At 47.7% G+C, this 13443-nt stretch overlaps 1 protein-coding gene across 1 annotated transcript in view; it reads left to right on the plus strand.

Annotated features, from left to right (window-relative positions):
• Window positions 1-13443, plus strand: part of LOC117044870 — an 878236-nt gene that overhangs the window by 647815 nt on the left and 216978 nt on the right. The window lies entirely within an intron of this gene.

A 13443-nucleotide genomic window follows, 5' to 3' on the forward strand; every position in this document is an offset into this window, starting at 1 on the left:
AAGGGGGGGGGATTTGGTTTAGAAAGCGAGAGGGAGGGACACAAAGGGAAAGAGAGAAAGGAAGACACGGGGTAGAAAACAGATGGGGGTGGGAATGGAAAAGTGGGGTGGAAAAATATAAATTGGGGGTGGGGTGGGGGAGAATATCTATTAAAAATATGTAGTAGTTTAAAAAATAAAAATAAAGGGGGAAAATCTTTTTTCTTCTTTTTCCTTTTTTTTGAAAACAAAAACAAAAGGGGAAGAGAAAAGAAAAAGGGGGGATAGAGGGAGAAAAGGGTAATAATAAAAATTCAAATAGAGTGGCTGCAGCAGCTGTGGGGGGTGTTTGTTTGTTTTTCGTTTGTTTGTTTGTTTGTTTGTTTTAAAAATGGGATTTCCCCCCTTGGATTAAAAAAGGAGGGGAGGAAGAAAAAGAGAGGGGGGTGGGAGAGCAAGGCAAAAAGCAAAAAAGCAAAAAACAGGTTTGAGGGGAGGGGAAATCACGCCAGGCACTGCAGCGCGCCGGCCTCGGGGCTCCGGGCCCCCGAGCCGCCCTTGGGGCCGTCGTTGAGCACGTACACCGCCCGCAGCGAGCGCTGGCGAAGCACCGGCCCGTTGCTCTCTGGCAACACCTCGGAGCCCGGCGGCACCGCAGAAAGCGCCTCGGCGCTGCCACCGGGCTGCTCCGACGAATCCCCGCTGTTCACTCCCGCTGCAGGGGGCAGCTGGGGCTGTTGCTCCGCGGGCGCTACAGCTGGGATGGTGCTGCCGCCCGCCGGGTTCTCCATGGGGTGAAAGTGGATGACTGCGCCCGGGGAAGTCGGCGAAGGGAGCCCCCGCCCTCAGGGCGCGAAGGAGGGAGGAAGGCTCATCCCGCCGGGCCAAAACAAACTTCGCCGCCGCGCCGGAGGTGGGAGAAGAGAGATGAAAAGGTCGGCGACGCCTTTCTCCCATCAGCGAGGCTCGCCTTGAGTGCAGGAAAGCTGCCCAGAAAGCTTCCCACAGGGTTGCTGGCAGCGCCTGGCGCGCGGGCCGGTTCTTGCCCCCTGCCGATAACCATTTAATTATTATTGAAAGGGGGCATGCCGGAGCCGCGGGAAACCTGTCAGAGAGCCGCATGCGGCTCCGGAGCCGCAGGTTGCTGACCCCCGGTCTAGCGGAAGCTGCCCCGCAAGACGAAAAAGTCAATGGGGCTGCTTCGCAAGACGAAAATTTTTCGTCTTTTTTTTTTTTAGCGGAGCGTGGCTGTCATTGCCGCTTCGCTAGACGAAAAAACCGCTAGACGAAAAAAATCGTAGAACGAATTATTTTCGTCTAGCGGGGCACCACTGTAGTATTAGTCATTTATGATCAGAATACGATTTATTTGTTTTGAGCTTTGCTTGGTACCTCATTGGTAGCCAGTACAATGGTTCCAGCAGTGGTAGAGCTCAGGACCCACTGCCTTATGGGACATATTTGGGAGAAGAAAAGGCTGTGGAATTAACCCTACACAAATCCAGACTGGAGTCCCTAAGGCGGTTGGATGGGGCCTTGTTTGCCTCTTTCTATGCGCACAGCATTCCCCTGATCCACCAAGCTTGTAACTCCATAAAATAAAAAGATTGGTCTTGCAGGACTTGTTTTTGAGAAACCCATACCTTTATCCTGTAGGATGTGAACCACCTTGAAATATTTGGATGAAGGGAGCTACATAAATTAAATAAATAAAGAATAACTAATAAGAAGGATATTGACAAGATGGAACATGTGCAGAGGAGGGCTACCAGGATAATCAATGGTCTGGAAACCAAGCATTATGTGGAAAAGCTGAGGAAGTTGGGTATGTTTAGCCTGGAGGAGACAGAAGGAATAGGAGTGTTATTGTTCAGTCGTTCAGTCATGTCCGACTCTTCGTGACCCCATGGACCAAAGCATGCCAGGCACTCTTGTCTTCCACTGCCTCCCGCAGTTGGGCCAAACTCATGCTAGTGGCTTCTAAAACACTGTCCAACCATCTCATCCTCAGTCGTCCCCTTCTCCTTGTGCCCTCCATCTTTTCCAACATCAGGGCCTTTCCCAGGGAGTCTTCTTTTCTCATGAGGTGGCCAAAATACTGGAGCCTCAACTTCAAGATCTGTCCTTCCAGTGAGCACTCAGGGCTGATTTCTTTAAGGATGGATAAGTTTGATCTTTTTGCAGTCCATGGGACTCTCAAGAGCCTTCTCCAGCACCATAATTCAAAAGCATCAATTCTTCGGTGATCAGTCTTCTTTATGGTCCAGCTCTCACTTCCATACATTACTACTGGGAAAATCATGGGATGGGATATGAGAGTCATCTTCAAATAACTTGCATCATAGAAGATGCAGTAAGCTTGTTTTCTCTGGCTCCATAGGGTAGGACCCGAAAAAATGTCTTCCAGTTACCACAAAGGAGATTCCAATGAAAAACTTTTTAATGGTATGAACTTTCGTGTGCTTGCACACAACTTCAGATACCTGTCTGAAGAAGTGTACAGGCACACGAAAGCTCATACCAATAACAAACTTAGTTTGCTACTGGAAGGATTTTTTTTATTTTGTTTTGACTATGGCAGACAAACACAGCTACCTACCTGTATCTAGAACTTTTTTAATGGTAAGAGCTCTTAGACAGTGGATGTGGACTCCCTTTAAAGTGGTGAACTCTCATTTATTGGAGGCCAGCAGACGTTAGATGGCTATCCATCATGGAGGCTTTCATTGTGATTTCTATATTGCAGTGGGTTGGACTAGATTACACCTCCAATTCCACAATTAAAGGATTCTCAGATTCTCCCCTATATGAGTTCTTTGATGGGAAGTGAGATTTTGCTTCCAGCTGAAGCTCTTTCCACATTCCACACAATGATATGGTTTCTCCCCTGTATGAATTCTTTGATGGGAAGTGAGATTGCCCTTTTGACTGAAGGTCTTTCCACAATCCAAGCACTGAAAGGGCTTTTCCTCTGTATGAATTAAGTGATGGGAAGTGAGAGAGGAGCTCGTACTGAAGCTCTTTCCACACTCCACACACTGATATGGTTTCACCCCCGTATGAACTCTTTGATGAGAAGTAAGAGAGCTCCTGTGACCAAAGCTCTTTCCACATGCCAAACACTGATGGGGTTTTTCCCCTGTATGAATTTTCTGATGGGAAGTGAGAGAGGAGCTTGTATTGAAGCTTTTCCCACATTCCACACATTGATAGGGTTTCTCCCCTGTATGAATTCTTTGATGGGATGTGAGACTGTCCTTCTTACTGAAGCTCTTTCCACATTCCACACACTGATAAGGTTTCTCTCCTGTATGGATTCTTCGATGTGAAGTGAAAGAGGAGCTCTTACTGAAGCTCTTCCCACATTCCAAGCAGTGATATGGTTCCTCCCCTGTATGAATTATTTGATGGATAGTGAGAGTGTTCTTCCAGGTGAATCTCTTTCCACATTCCACGCACTGATATGGTTTCTCCCCGCTGTGAATTCTCTGATGGGAAGTGAGATAGGAGCTGGTACTGAAGCTCTTTCCACATTCCACACACTGATAAGGTTTCTCCCCACTGTGAATTCTCTGATGTAAACGTAAATCTGTGCTTCTAGCAAAGCTCTTCTGGCATTCTCCACACTCATAAGGTTTCTCCCCTGTATGAGTTATTTGATGGGAAGTGAGAGAGGATCTGCGAATGAAGCTCTTTCCACACTCTTCACATTGAAATCGTTTCTCCCCACCGTGAATTATCTGGTGTGAAAGTAGATCTGTGCTTCTACTAAAGACCTGGCTGCATTTTCCACACTGATAAGGTTCCCCCCCTGTATGAGTTCTTTCATGGGAAGTGGAATGGGAGCTCTGACTGCAGCTTTCTCCACACTCCAAACTTTTACGTGGCTGCTCCTCTCTGGGGATTTTGTCATGGTCACCCTTGTTCTTGATTTCCAATTCATCACAATCTGCAATAGAGACAAAAAGGGATTGGAGCCTCAGGAACAAATAGAGCCCCCGATTATGTAACAATTCTAATTAAAGCTTGCAGTGGAAGAAGAACTGAAGGGAGTTGGATGTGAGGTCAACCTTTGTTGTCTGCCATTATCTAACAAACTTATGGGAATGAGAAATTTAATAAGCCTGGCTCTTTTCTGGGATGGATTTTGTTTGGTCCAGTCATGGCATCCCCTCCATTTCCAATGTCAGTCTTCTCTTTGGTCAACAAAAACTTACAGGAGCAAAAACAAAGACAGAAAACCTGACAGAAGCTACTTCAACTTCCCTAAAAGCTCTGAAGTTTCCAGTTAAAATGGCCTGGGAAGTTCAGACCAGGCTGATCCTTGTTTAAGAAGCTGGAAGAACATTCACCAGAAAAAAAAATAGTAATCTACTGTTCAAGGTATATTGTGGGAATATTGTAATCCCAGGTGTTTTAAGGGGGCACAGCTGAGTTCTGCGAATATGTATGAGGTTCATCACAGAGAGCGGTTTTCTTTCCTAACTCTGAAGCTGACATTTTACATGGCATTGTACCTGGTATTTGTTTAAGAAGCCGCAACTGGAGGAAGAACATTCATAGGAAAAAGAGTAATTTACTCTTTGATGTTTATTGGGGGGGTGTTGTAATCTCTCGTGTTGTAGGGGGAGATATTGAGCATTGTGAAAATATATATTAGGTTTGTCACAGAGAGGTAAGTTTTGAATTTCCAGGCAGATATGACGATACCACAAGGAGCCTTACCAAGAGAGGCCACGATCCCACGATTCTCCTCCATGACATCCTTATGTAGAGCTCTCTGGTCAGGATCCAGCAACGCCCACTCCTCATCCGTGAAACGAACAGCAACATCTTCAAAGCACACTGGACCCTAAAAGAAAAAGGGAAATGTCCTCCTCTGAGACAGCATAAATATTATCTGCTACACAATGCTCTGTTGTTTCCTTCCTGTAAATTGCTGTGCATGCTGGCCACATGACCTGGAAGCTGTCTGCAGACAAACGTCGGCTCCCTCGGCCTATAGAGCGAGATGAGCGCCGCAACCCCAGAGTCGGACACGACTGGACCTGATGGTCAGGGGTCCCTTTACCTTTACCTTTTCATGTTACAGGTAGGTAGCCGTGTTGGTCTGCCGTGGTCAGAACAAAATAAAAAATAAAAAAAATCCTTCTAGTAGCACCTTAGAGACCAACTAAGTTTGATTCTGCCCCCATGAAAAGACGAATAACGAGGTCTTGCCGGCATAACAAACTTATTTGGTCTCTAAGGTGCTACTGGAAGGAATTTTTTAATTTTTAATTTTCTTTTGTTTTAATGTGATTCTTTTGCTTCCAACTTTAATTATGGAAGCTTATTTGAACGCTTTAATGGAATTCTTTTATTCTGCGTTTTAATTATGGGTGTTCGTCTTTGTGCAAAGAGGTGATACTCCACCTTGTGTTTTCCAAGTCATTCTGCCTACGCAAGCATTCCAGTTTCCCAGATGGAAGGATCCACTTTCTCCTCTCCTCGTGAGCTGTTCTGGGGAGGTTCCCTCCCAATGCCCTAGAGCCAAATTCAAGGGGTTCATGGGGGCATGGAGAGGGGGAGGAATGGGGGGACAGGACCCATTTTGCAGCAAATGTGGCTGGTTAGGTGAATCCTGGCCACTATTTGTTATCGTCTGTCCACTGCTTAGAAGCTAATTTTAGCATTCAATGATCAATATAAAAACAAAATAAGCCTAGTTTGGATGGCCATCTGTCTTGGATGATCTAGCTGAGATTCCTGCAATGCAGGGGGTTGGACTTGAGGACACTTGGGGTCCCTTTCAACTCTAGGATTCCATAAAACTGCAACTACAGATGAATCCTACTGGCGACATTCAGAAGGCTGGTGTCACAGAGTTAGATGGGCAGGAAATCCCACAGTTCACAGCTGGAGTTAACTCTTTATCAGCAAGAACATGATACTCACAGACTTGGCTGAGTTTCAGACTGAATGAGAACAGCAGCTCATTCCCTGAGCCTCTTCCTCCACAAAAACAGTTGCAAAGAGTGAAGGCCCCCAGCTCCCCACAGATTTCCAAGTCCCCTCCTCTCTGGGGTTTCTGGCAAGCAATCAAAGAGTGCGCCAGTGTGCAGCCTGCCTTTGCTCCTCCATTGTCAGACATCTCCTGGCTCTGAGAGACAAGCAGGGAGGGTGGCTTCAGGCAGAAGGAGTGGGAACCACCGGTAGCTCCTCCTTCTCCTGACTCACCTCTGCTTCTCTACCTCCCTCCTCCCACTCGCCTCCTTCCTTTTCTGCCTCTGATTCTGGACTGCATTCTGCCACAGAGTCTCCCAGCTCACTAAGCCCTGTTACCCCTTCAGCATCTTTAGACCTCCTCTTCCCAGGCTTCTCCCTCTTCCCCCTCTGACCGCCCTTCCTTCTTCTACCTCCACTTCTTGGGCTCTGAGCCATCTTCCCTTCCTGGTTCCCCGGCTGCTTCCTCCCACCATTCCTCTGTGCCCAACCAGTCCATGACATTGCTCCATCCCTTGGCCTCTGTCCCCACAAGGCAGCTTCCCCTGACCTGATCTGGTTCCACAGCCGCTGCTTCCCTTCTGCCCCCATGAAAAGACGGATCAGGAGGTCTTGCTGGCATCATTCTGTCACCTGCAAGAGAGAAAAGGTAAACAGGATGCCAGGAGTGCCTGCTTCCCTCACAGGTGAAACAGGGCATCTCTAACCACAGATGGGCCTTTGAGGAGCCTGACCTGCTGAGAGCATTTGGATGTTTGTGCCTATTTCACATGTTTGTTGTGCAGAAAAACACCTCCCTTCCTCTGGACCCTTGGTCCCAACTGTCTGTTGGCCAGTGTCTCCCCCCCCCCTTCCCCAACGCAGCGTTGCCCAGGATCCATCACTTCAGTTTCCCGTCACGCTGATGTGGCCCATATCCAGGGACATGAGCACACGACTAGCAGAGTTCAAACAGAAGTTTAGCCTTGAGGAGAAATTTATTGAGCACCAAAACAAATGTAATAGAACAAAGAAAAACATGGCTTCTCTCTCTGTCTTCCTTCCTCGGAGAGAGAGAACTGCAAAAGCAAAAGCAATACAGAGCGGAAACAGCGTATCTCCCTTTCCGCCCACTAGACCCAATAATCAGAGCTGGCATGTAAACAGACGTGACATGTAACAATCCCACACGTCTGCAGCACGGGAAGAATAGAATTCCCAACACTGTCCTCCCCCCTAAAAAAAAACCAAGATGAAAAGAACCCAGAGATTAGTTGGAAAACCAACAGAAAAAAACTCCTTCTTCCTTACCCAGTGGCCTCTCTCTGGTGTCCAACGGAGGCCTCTCTGCCTCACAGGAATCCAGGTCCATTTCTGCAAAGAGATCCTTTTCCTGAAAAAGAAACAAGGATTCAAAACAGAGAATGCTGAGAAATATTAGAAAGAGAATGACAAAGACTTGAAGGGTGTGAGATCTCATTCCATGTATGCTTTCCCAAGAAACGGATGGGCCATCAGCAGACCCTTATGGGATGTTCTCTGGAGCCCCTTGGGAGTATCCAGAGGAAAGTCTCTCTCACCTGCTTTCTCTCCTCTGCCTGACTCAGGAGGAAACCTTCGGCCAGGGCCACCGCCTGGGAACTGGTCTCCGCTCCGCATTCCCTCACCCAGCTCTCCATCTCCAGGGGAAGGACAGCCAGGAACTGCTCCAAGATCACCAGGTCCAGCATCTCAGCTTTCGTGTGCCTTTCTGGCTTCAGCCACTGACGACAGAGATGGTAGAGTCGGCTGCAAACCTCTCGGGGTCCTTTGGCCTCCTGGCAGCAGAACTGCCTCAACTGCTGGCTCTGCACCTCTGAGCAGAGGGTGTCCTCCTCACCCAGGATCTTCTGCACTGGGTTTTCCCAGAATCCCCCACTGCTCCCAGTTTGGATGGCATGGCCTCTTCCTGCTTCAGGGCCAGCTGAGTCTCGCTCATCCATCTGTGCGCTCAGGAAGCCTCTGAGAGATCAGAAGGAATCCTTTGGTCTTCTGCCAAGTTCTGTCTGTCTCAATGAGAAGCTCTAGGAAATCCTACAAAACAAATACATTGTTCTGTTACAGAATTTGGAGGACGGGGGGAGGGAATGGTTCCCTGAGCAAGCATGGATGAGTCTTGGAGGGAACCAGGGCTGGACTGCACCACATCCCAGACCATGACCTATCTTTTTGAAAAGAAAGAGGAGGAGGAAGAGGAAATGTGGAGGGAAATGAAGGGATTTCTGGGAGATGAATCAGCCTGGTTTCTTCTGCATTCCAGTCAATGCATGAAGTCAGAACTGACTGACAAGGGAATCATTTGTATCTTGCGAAATATGGATGCTTGGCTCTAGTGGGGTCCTCACCCGGGGGTCCTCAGGAGTTCCTCCCCACCCCCATCCCCACTTCTGTCTCCTTTTCTTGCACTTGGACTCTCTGCCGCTCTCCAGACAGACTCCTGGGGTGGGGTCCCTTTTTCTTTACTATGAGGGCCAGGTATGTATCTGGCCAACCCCCTGAGGGCCAAGTAGATGGGGCCCAAGACACCTCCCTTGAAGCTTAGGGTGAAGGGCATAACATTTATTATTCTATTAGATATGTTAACACACACACAGCCATTGATGCCAAGGTCCCTGGAGGCTCAGTGAGCAGCTGCCCTGGGAGACAACTGGGAAACTGGTTTGCAATGCAGCAGCCAGACTATGGGCTGGGATCCCCCCTTTCTTCCTGCCCTTTCTCTCCCCCCTTTCCTTCCTTCCTCGTCCAGCTTTGGAATACCATTTGCACATGTTTCCTCTGTTGTGCAATGACGCTGAGCGATGTCACACAGAGTTAAAGGGACTCCTTTGTTCGAAGAAGGGAGATTTCGTGGGAGCCATTTGGGACCCTCTGATCTCCCGGAAGGAGAGCGTGGCAGACCAGGCCCCCCAGGCTGGCCCGCTCCCCTGCTGCACCCCTGGGACCCCCACCCTCTGGGGGGAGAGAGAGAGAGAGAGAGAGAGAGAGAGAGAGAGAGAGAGAGAGAGAGAGAGGAGACTCACCAGATCCCAGGAGGGGACAGCCAGGCAGCCCTTGCAGGAGAGGACTGGGGAGGGAGGGAGGGAGGGAGGGAGGGGCCTGGGCTCTGGAGGACTTGGCCTCCTCTCTCTTGCTTCCTGTCCTCTCTAGGAAGGCAGCTCGGTTCCCTTTAACCCTTGCAAAGCCTGGCTCGTCCAGCTGTCCCCTCCGCCTTTTTCCTCGCTGGAGCGCGTTGCTCACTTCCAGAGATGCTTTTTTTTGGGGGGGGGGACGCCTCCTCCGTCCTGCTTTCCTCTCCTTCTGGAGTTTCCCCATAGGCTAATATGGGGCCAAGACCAGGCACATTGTTTCATCCTCTTGGAATCGACACTTTCGCTGTCCTCCTTTGTTTGTTGCAATGCTCGCCTTCGCCTGTTCGTGGCGCTCCCTCAACACGGGCTGTTTCGCAATCGCTGATTGGCCAGCTGTCAAATGCCGATGATCCGATGTCTAGGGTCACGTTGCTCTCTACCAAGGCAACACACAGTGTCCCTTTTCCATTTTGCATGGAGATCATTTACCGAGCATTTAAAGTAGTACTGTAGACGACTTAAATCATTAGCAGAATGAACATAAAAATGTGCAAAACAAAATAAAAAATTCTTTCCAGTAGCACCTTAGAGACCGACTAAGTTTGTCCTTGGTATGAGCTTTCGTGTGCATGCACACTTCTTCAGATACACCTGAAGTGTGCACCTGAAGATGCACACTCATACCAAGAACAAACTTAGTTGGTCTCTAAGGTGCTAATGGAAGGAATTTTCTATTTTATTGTGTTTTGACTATGGCAGACCAACACGGCTACCTACCTGTAAGGGGATCCTAGTGTCATCTAGTCCAACCCCCAGCAATGCAGGAATCTTAGCTAAAGCATCCATGGCAGATGGCCATCTGATCTCTGCTTAGAAACCTCCAAAGAAGGATAGTCTATGACCTTTCTCCTGCCAAACTGCCCTTAGATGTCCCTCAAGGCAGCGGGTCCTGAGTTCTAGCCCTGCTGAAACAATTGCACTGGCTACCAAGGAGGAATCAAGCAAAGTTCAAAATAAATAAATCATATTCTCATCATGCATGAGTAATACTTTCTTGTTGTTTAGTCGTGTCCTACTCTTCATGACCCCATGGACCAGAGCACACCAGGCACTCCTGTCTTCTTCTACTGCCTCCCGCAGTTTGGTCAGACTCATGTTAGTAGCTTCGAGAACACTGTCCAACCATCTCATCTTCTGTCGTCCCCTTCTCCTTGTGCCCTCCATCTTTCCCAGCATCAGGGTCTTTTCCAGGGAGTCTTCTCTTCTCATGAGGTGGCCAAAGTACTGGAGCCTCAACTTCAGGATCTGTCCTTCCAGGGCTGATTTCCTACAGAATGGATAGGTTAGGTTTGATCTTCTTGCAGTCAATGGCACTCTCAAGAGTCTCCTCCAGCACCATAATTCGAAAGCATCAATTCTTCGGTGATCATCATCATCATCACTTTTAATTTGTATACAGCCTTTCTACCTTTCAATACTCAAGGCGGTTTACAAGCTTAAGAAACAAAGAATGTACACCTTATAACAATCTAATGCAATACAAAAATGTGATAATTAAACACAACTTTAAAATAAAGAACCTACATCAAATAAAGTAACATTCAACAACCATTTGAATAGTATACAACAATAATATCATCATATAAAAGTTAAACAACTGGCGACGAGGATAGGATTCGAACCCATGCATGCAGAGCACAATGGATTAGCAGTCATGCCAAGAGGTGCGCCCAGAAGTGGCCAGAGCAGCGGTCCACTGGTGGGAGCAGTCCCGGACCCCCTGGAGCCGGCTGCACTTAGATTTTGCTGGGCCATTCCAAGGAAAGGTCTTTTTGGTTATTGTCGATGCATATTCCAAATGGTTAAAAGTAGCTATGGTCCCCAGCATGTCATCAGCCGCAGTAATTAAGGTGTTGAGACAGCTGTTTGCAACCCACAGGTTACCCGAGACCATCTTATCAGATAATGGAGCAGCTTTTGTATCCCATGAATTCAGAGCATTATTGGCTGATAACTTCATAAGAGGGGTCACATCAGCTCCCTTTCACCCATCCTCCAATGGGCAGGCTGAGCGCATGTTAAGGACAGCCAAAGGATCCATTGCACGCTTAATGGAGGGTGACTGGTCAGCTCGCACCGCACGAATGTTGTTTTTGCAGCATGCGACGCCGTGTACTCCAATGGGCAAGTCGCCCGCCGAGCTGCTCCTAGGTAGAAGGCTGGTAACGGTGCTGGATTATGTCCACCCAGATAAAATGCCAAACTGCAATTTGAGAGCACCCCCTAGACTGAGAGTGACACAAAAAGGTATCTCGCCCCTGAAGATCTGGTCTGGGTGAGAAACTATGCACGAGTTCCACGGTGGGTGGCCGGTGTGATCACCCGGGCTAGTGGACCTGTGTCCTATTTTGTGACCTTGGAAAATGGGCATTTTTGGAAAAGACATATAGATCAACTGAGGCGCCGGGCGCCCAGCAGGTAGGAGTCAGATGCGGAGAATTTACGGACTGAGGATAATTCATCCCCTGCTAATGACGCACAGAGGCAAGGCCAGAGTGGAAATGGCCCAGAGATGCAGGCACCAGAGGCTTCGGCAAATGACCCTGGTTCCACTAGTCCTCACGATGACGAGGAACAGGGAGGGAACTCTGAGCTGGCGGAGACTCGATCCATTCCTGACGCAACTACTACAGAAGCCCCTCCACCGCAGGTAATACCTAATCCAGTACCTGCGACACCTGTTGTCAGGAGATTGAGTAGAAGTCGCAGGACCCCACAGTATCTGAGGGATTACGTCTGCTGTGCTCACTAGGGGGGGAGGGGTGTTGTGTATTGATTCAAGGGTTGTCATATCTGTATTACTATTGTCTGTATTCACATTAGGGGAAAGTAACTGTCTTCCTGTTCCAGAAGGAACAGCTACTATTGGTTCATTGAAGTTGCTGCATTTGGATCCTCAGTCTTATTGGTTCCCACCAAAAGGCAGCTTTGTGATTGTTTGAGATTGTTCCCTCCAAAATGTATCCTTTCTAGCCAGTCTACTGTCCCTATAAATGTAGCTTCCCTCTCCTCAGTTCCCCAGTCTTGTTTACTTGAATAAAGACTGTTACATGAAGAAGCTGTCTCCTGTCTGCTTTGTCAGAGAGCTGAAGTCACCTGCTGAATCACTATCCCCATCCTAAAACACACACTTAACAATTAAAACAAATAATTTCGAAACTACAATCAATAAAACAACGGCAAGCCACAGTGCATAAAATAATACAATAAAAATTGAGAAGCAGAGACTGGAGGGTGGGGCAAAGCAGGTGGAAGGAGGCCTTGCCTGATGGAGTCTCTCCCCTCACAGTTCTTCCTCCAGGAACAGCTCCCTCATGAAGAATCCCAGGGGCGGAGGGTGGGGCAAGGCAGGTGGAAGGAGGCCTTGCCTGATGGAAGTCTCTCCTTTCCTCCTTTTCATTATCAGTTATTTCCACCTAAGAAATGGGAATAATCCAGCTGCTCATGTTCAGCATAGGGTTTTCTGGGGTTGAGATTAATGAGCTGACTATGGTATGGTTTGTCAGCAGTAAATATGAAGACACATTTGAAACAATATAGAAGCAGTCAAAGAGAATTTCCTAGGAAGTGTTTTATTCAGTCTCACCGGCAATCATGTGTGTTGAACACACAGAAACCCATAGATAATGTGAAATTACTGGGAGTTACAGTCTCCAAATAACTGTCAACACAAGCAAGCAGGTTAATGGAATAGTACATGATTGCCCCACACCTTAAAAAATGATAATATTCCTTTAATTTATTTTCATGGTACAAAGATAATTTTAAAGATAATTGTAAACAACAAATAACCTGTCCTGATGAAATTGAAGACTTTCATCCTGCCATGTTTTTAAGTTTCATTTTATTATTCTAAAAGATCACGCCACCTTTTCCCCTAGTGCTGGGTGGATTCCTGCAACACTCTTAACAGTTTATATATTCAATAAACATTGGCCACTTGTTATAAAAGGAATATGGTTTGTGTTCCCCCACCTTCTTGATTTCCCCAAGGCAGAATAAAGTGGTACTATTCCTTCTCTTGATTTGATTCTGCCTTCTGCCACATTGGCCTCCGCTCCCCGTTTTGGTGTCGTCTGCAAATATGATGAGCGTCCCCTCAGTTCCTTCATCCAAGTCATTCATATATACGTAGAACAACAACGGGCTCAGGACAGAACCCTGCAGTACCCCTCTTGTCACTTTCCCCCAGGATGATGAGGAACCATGAAGGAATCCTCTTTGGGTTTGGTCAGTGAAATCCACAGTTACCTCATTCAGCCAACATTTTACCAGCTTCCTCACATGAAAATCAAAAGCCTTACTGAAATCAAGATGCACTATTTCAAACAAC

The sequence above is a fragment of the Lacerta agilis genome, chromosome 4 (assembly GCF_009819535.1).
Source record: "Lacerta agilis isolate rLacAgi1 chromosome 4, rLacAgi1.pri, whole genome shotgun sequence".
Classification (NCBI taxonomy): Eukaryota; Metazoa; Chordata; class Lepidosauria; order Squamata; family Lacertidae; genus Lacerta; species Lacerta agilis.